This window comes from Prionailurus bengalensis, chromosome X (genome assembly GCF_016509475.1).
Source record: "Prionailurus bengalensis isolate Pbe53 chromosome X, Fcat_Pben_1.1_paternal_pri, whole genome shotgun sequence".
Lineage (NCBI taxonomy): Eukaryota > Metazoa > Chordata > Mammalia > Carnivora > Felidae > Prionailurus > Prionailurus bengalensis.
In genome coordinates this window covers 111,030,091-111,036,362 of record NC_057361.1, presented here as the reverse complement: position 1 = coordinate 111,036,362, position 6,272 = coordinate 111,030,091, and positions in this window count along the sequence as shown.

Sequence of the window (6,272 nt, the reverse complement as noted above, 5' to 3'; positions counted from 1 at the left end):
AAGATCCAGAAGACACTGAGAAGGCGGGTGGAAACACTAAGGGTCCGGAGCTCAGAGAACACTTGCAAGGCGGTGATGCAGATTTCAGAGATGGCAGCACTGAGTGGTGGCGGAAGCCTTGGAGGTGGGGCTGGTGTGTACCTGGCCCCGTTGCCCCCGGGGCCGCTGCAGCCTTACCTTTCACGTGCACTTTGCGTGGCCCAACTGCTAGGTTGTGCGCAACTCAAGGATGGAGGTTGACGCCTGCCCACGTCAGCGTTTCTCCATCTCCCTCAGCACCTTATTTACTGCCTGGCATACAGTATGTGCCCGATACCTGTTTGTTGACTGCTTGAACAGCAGTCACTGAGATGAGGGGTGGACGTCCAAGTGGCTGCAGCCGGGAGGGACGATAACGTTAGCGGTTGTTTTCAGCGATGCTAATTTAAGGACCTCAGAGCTGTCGGGATGGGACCCAGGATAGATTTGAGGGAAAGGGCATCAAGCAACAGAAGGCGTCCACCTCAACAAGCCTTCAAACAAATAAGGTCAACGCGGCCACTGCGTCACCAGCCTCATGTTGGGATCAGTTCTGGCGCAGTGAGATCGAGGTTAAAGCAGAGCATGTTTCTGGAAAAGCCTGACAAAATAAGATTTGGGAAATAGCAGGTTTATCTCATGCCTAGCCATTAGCATGCTGAAGCCAGGCAGGTGGCAGGGAGTGAGCTCCAGAGGAGCCAGGCCTCCGATGCATATTTGGCGACTGGGTCAGGAGAAGACTAAGGAGAATGAGTACCTGACTTTGCCCAAGAGTCTCTCAACTTATGTCCAATGCACTAGACCACTGGCCTTGGCAAATGCAGGCTCTGTGAAGCAAAGAGATACTCTGCCAGGTGGGTGAAGGCTACCAAGGACCGAATGTCTCCTCACTTGGTTTGGGGAACTCATCGCTCGGTGCCCGAGCGGACTGGTAACGAGGAGAAGAAAAGTGCCATAGGTATGAGGCTTTAACCCGCCCAAGTGACAGTTTCATTTTCAGTTAACATTTGCTATATTTGCTTCATATCACATTTGATCCATTTACCCATCCCTCAATCCAGCCATCAATCCATCTTATTTTTTGGATTTATTTCAAAATAAGCTACAGACACAAGTACACCCTCCTCCTGGACGCTTAGCATTCACACAATTAACTACGGTGTACGATGTGTTTATTTTTCTTTCTTTGAGGTAAAATTTGCACACGAGAATTGCCCAAATCTTCCGTGTGCCTCTGACGAGTTTTATTTTGATGGTTATACACCCGTACGTCACAAGATCCTATCATAACGGGAGACGAGAGTTACTTCCGCTCCCCTTGGCACATCACTCTGCTGACTGCATTCTGAGGTCATCTGACTAAGGACCTGATACATTTTCAGCAGATGCCAAGGTGACATTTGTAGATGTAGCAGACACTAGAGTGGAAAGGGCCGGCGAGCTTTACTGAGTGTGGTGGAACTCTGAATCCTAAAGAGTGCACGATTCCTTTAGGGGGGGAAGGACCCCCCTGCTGCAGCAAACCATAGAGGGTGGGGAATGGGAGGAGAGAAAAGGGTGTAGGAGGAACCAGGTTGAAATCCAAGTGTACAGAGTCAAGCTTCATTCATTCCCACCCCACTAAATCTAGAATTGCAATAGTTACAACCAGATGGGTGAAGGTTGACCTTTAACCTCTCTATGGAAAAAGCAGGGGCGGGCCGGCAAGGAAATGGCTAGACAGGTGGAGGGTCCTCAGAAGACAGACGTCCAGCCTGGAGACACCCAGGACTTTGACCTTGGCCGGGACGTGCTCCCTGCTCTAGGTACACTTAAGTAATGCTCAGACTGATGACGGTCTTTTATTTTTATTTATTTTTTTAAATTAAAAAAAAATTTATTTGAGAGAGAGAGGGCATGAGCAGAGGAGGGGGACAGAGGGAGAGAGAGAGAGAGAGAGAGAGAGAGAGAGAATCTTAAGCAGATTCTATGCTCAGCGCAGAGCCTGACCTGGGACCATGACCTGAGCTGAAATCAAGAGTCGGACGCTCAACCAACCAAGCCACCCAGGCGCCCCGAGGATTTTTAAAAAATATCTAAAATTTGATTTTTTTCGCCAAGTCCAAGCGCCTTTCCCTCCCGGTTTCAGTGATTCGGGGCAATCTGATGCCTTGGTCATTACAGAAGGAGTTCTGTCCTAGAGAAAACTGAAGGCTAAAATGTGTTTAAGGTCAGGGCTTTATATAGCCCGCAAGGCACTCCCTTCTCTCGTCACAGACTCGAGTCTCAAGCTACACATAAGATGCCCCCACCCAGGCCAACTATCTTTAGCAATGCCCTGCTGACAGCCCGAGCTGACCAAGTGGGTCAGATGGCACAGCCAAGAGCAGGGAACCTCTCCTCCATGATGGCTACTGACCCACAAAACAAATGTCGATTGTAGGTCACGTACAATTATCAAAAGCAACTTCTGTTTGCAGTGACTGCCTCTCAAGGGGAAGGGGAAGGTGTTGGGACCCTGTTTCTACCGTCAAGCAGCCTACATCAGGTAACTAAGAAAGAAAACCATAGCACTTGATTCCACACGCGTTCTATTTTTCAGATAGGCTTCATTCCTTCTGGTGGCCAGAGAGAGGAAGGGCAGGAAAGAGAGTGGGAACGGGGGCACAGAAAGGAAAACAGCTGGGAGGGAAAAGGAAGATAGAAAATTATTGAAAAAGATAAAGAGGGGACCCTGGCTGGCTCAGTTGGTGGAGCATGCGATTCTTGATTGCAGGGTCTTGTGAGTTCAAGCCACACGTTAGGCGTGGAGATGACTTAAAAAAAAGAAGAAGAAGATAAAGGGACAGGGTCTGGCAGCAGGGTACTGAGAAAAAAGAAAATGGCAGGTAGAAAGGTAAATGGGTAATACAGAAAAGTGAGATAGAAAGACTCAAGAAGGGAGAGACTATGAGACAGAGAAGATTGGGGTATCAGCCGGGCCAACCCTTAACTTTATTGAGGGGGAAACTGAGGCCCAGAGAGGGGAAGTGATTTGGCCAAAGACCTGCTGGTTTATGCTTGAGCCGAGGCTAGAATGCCACCCTCCAGACTCCCAGGTCAGGACAATGTCCATCACAGCACAGGCAGCCTGCATTCCAGACTTTCTTGGAGGGGCCTGACATCGTTTATTCAGGCAAGAAGTTACAGGATGAATCTGAATTTAGGGAGACAAGCAGAAGCCCCAGATCCCACCAGACCAAGTCCAGGCAACTGAGGGCCACAGCGGAGTCAGAATTGGAAGTCTCAGGCCCACAAGGCACTGCAGAGCGATGGGGTACCTGGAAGGAGATTGCTGGGGTCACCGGGTTGACGGAGGCACATGGTCACGGCCCCCCGAAGTTGCCCGTGGAGGGGATTCCATCCCCCAGAAGGAGGAAGTTAAACCACGGGCTGCATATCTGTTCCTCCTTAGGACACGTCTACGTGCCCGCTGCCAGACCCGAGCACAGAGGTAGAAATCACAAAACAGAGGCTCCCGGGAAATCGGGAGGCAAAACGGGTTCAGTCTCCCCTCCCGCAAGTTGACCCTGGGCTCACTCTGGGCTAGCCTGGCACCCGCCACTCTGCCAACTTCAGACTAAGAGAGAGATCCAGGCCAACGTCAGGTCTGTCTGTTAGAGCCCCTCAAGCCTCATTGCTCCAGAAAGTATTTGACGTTGCCCCAAAGTACTTGGCAATTCACTAGGAAGTCCGGGCTAACCCATCTCCCTCCAGTGATTCACAGACTTTCGACTGAACTTTCCTAGGGCTGGATATGATTAGGATAGAACCCGAGGTTCCTGACGTGTGCCATATGCCTACATATATACCCGCATGCATGCGTAGAAAATGCTTTTGATCCCCAAATCTTATATAGAAAAGATGCTTATTGTGAAGTTTCTTTAAAAGCCCTCATCTAAGTAGTACTTATCTCTTTCAGGGGTAAATCTGGATTTAATTCCCACTCGGCTTCATCCAACCATATAGGCAAGCTTCCTCACTTGCCTATTGTTCTGCTCTCAAAACGCTATGGGGTCCCCCTTCAGCTCAACCCCAGCACCTGGGCTTGGAGTGACGTGATCTGGGGAGGCCATGGTGAATGTGACAAAGAGTAAGTGGCTGTGAATAAGTACCAAAATGTCCTAGCTGGCAGAAAAAGCTGAGTAGAGTGATTGGCACATAATAGATGCTCAGAAAATACTTGCCATAAGAGTCCTTTGATATCGGTTGACCCAATGTCATTTAGCTAAAGCCCAGAGAGATGAAGTGACTTTGCCAGGATCGTGCAGCTTGTCAGGGACAGAGCTTCCGCTGCTAGGTCGTGGGTTGTTCATACGGAAGAGGAATTTTTAAAAAGTCGGATCCTTCTAGAATCATAGTCCCTTACGACTGCCAAAGCAAGCTCCTTGGCCCTGGCAGCCAATGCTGAGCTGAAAATGCTCATAACCACCCCCCACTGGTTTTAGTCCTGCCCTCCGGTTCACGTAGAAGAAGCCGAGTCCTTCTACTTGAAAACCATTCGATGCCAGTCAATGCAGCCTCTCCGAACCCCTGGGTCAAACCCCTGGATCCTTCAACTGTTCTCCACTCGCGTCTCCTCCACCCTCCTCCGGATGCATCAAAGTCCCACTGACGGTGATGCCCAGAGGTGGGCGCCACCCTCCGAGGGGGACTGCCCGGCCAGTGCGGGGGCGTCGTGGGCTACCTGCCTCCTTCCTCTGGATGTTACCAGATTGTGTGGCCTGTTTTAGCAGTCACGTGGCGCTGTCTGCCCTTATTTAACATGACGTGGTCGGTTCAACCCCCAACCAAGTCTTTCGCATAGAACCGTCGTCAAACCGTGCCTCCCTCGTTCGGTCTTCGTACAACTGAATCTTTGTAAACTTTGCCCAGCACTTGGCGTGCGGCGCACTTATCCAGGTTCTCCTCACTGAAGGAAGATGCCGTCAAATTCTTCTAGGCCGGAAGGCCCAGGGCGAAGTGTTGAGCCTCCAGCTAAATGTTCTTCCGCAGTAGCTCGCTTCTGCCTGCTGTATTTCGATGTCGGAGAAAATTAAATAGGGGTAATTTCTACAAACCGCTGGCACCTAACGTTACGTGACTGCTGTGTGCCAGGCATCGTTAAGTGCTTCGTATTACCTCATTCCCTCTGATAGCAGTAGGATTGTTCTCTCTGGTTTACAGACAAGGAAAACGAGGCTCAAGAGGGTCCACTGCTATCGAGGGGAAGAGCCAGGATCGGAAGGCAGTTCTGATGAACTCCAAAGGCCGTGTTCTGTCATTTCCACTGGTGGTTCTTCACCTCGGCTGCACATTAGAATCGCCTGGGGAGCTCAGAAGCCTCCCAACGCCCAGGCCCCACCCCAGGCCGATTAAAGCACCGTCCCTGGAGGCAGGGCCTGGGCCCGAGTAGGTTTTAAAAGCTCCCCAGGCGATTCTAACAGAGCAGTAAAACCACCGCTTTCTACCCAGGTACATTAGCCCAGTGTGGATGCGAACGCAACTGTTAGGCTCCCCCTATTTTTTAGCACTGGCTGCTTCACAAAGCAAGAGTGAGGTTATTTCAGACGCTGCAGTGTCAAGCGAATGTTGACGGAGGAACCTAGGCCCGGGGCTCCCCGTTCTGACGGAGGAGGTGAGGGCAGCCACGGAAGCTCCATTCTAGCTTCAACCTCTTCAAGCTTCTGCAGATCGTTTCTCTGAACCGCGTGCTTTCTCCCGGGCTGTCTTCAGTTCCAAAAGACAGGCCCGGCCTGCCTACCGCGTGCCCAGACTACAGCTGGGTCCTCGACATTCTCAGCACCGGAGGGGCACTTCTGTGTTTCTTTGACTTATCAGAACGAACGTCCAGGGCTTTTGGTTCCTTCTGCGTGGCTCGTCTGGGGAACTGAGACTCCGGGCAGGTTCTTTCCTGTACTCCTCTGGCTAGCCCTTCCACGGGAGAGTTCCTTACAGAGTGTTTTCAAGATTAGGAACGGACACGATGCAACTAAAGAAAATAAGTTGTATATTAGCAGGAGGTGCAAATCCCCAAAGAGCCCAGTGGAAAAAAATACATTCCAAGTCAGTGGGAAGTTGTAAAACCCAGCACTGTGAGAACAAAGGGCGCAACCATATGGAACAGCTTATCGGAGGCAGGGGCAACGGAGCCCGCGTGAGAACGGCACAGGCTCCAGAGAGACACCTAGACCTGTGCAAGGAGAAGCCAGGAAGCGTTGGCGATCCGAAGGAGCCAAAGGACGTGGGAGTCAATC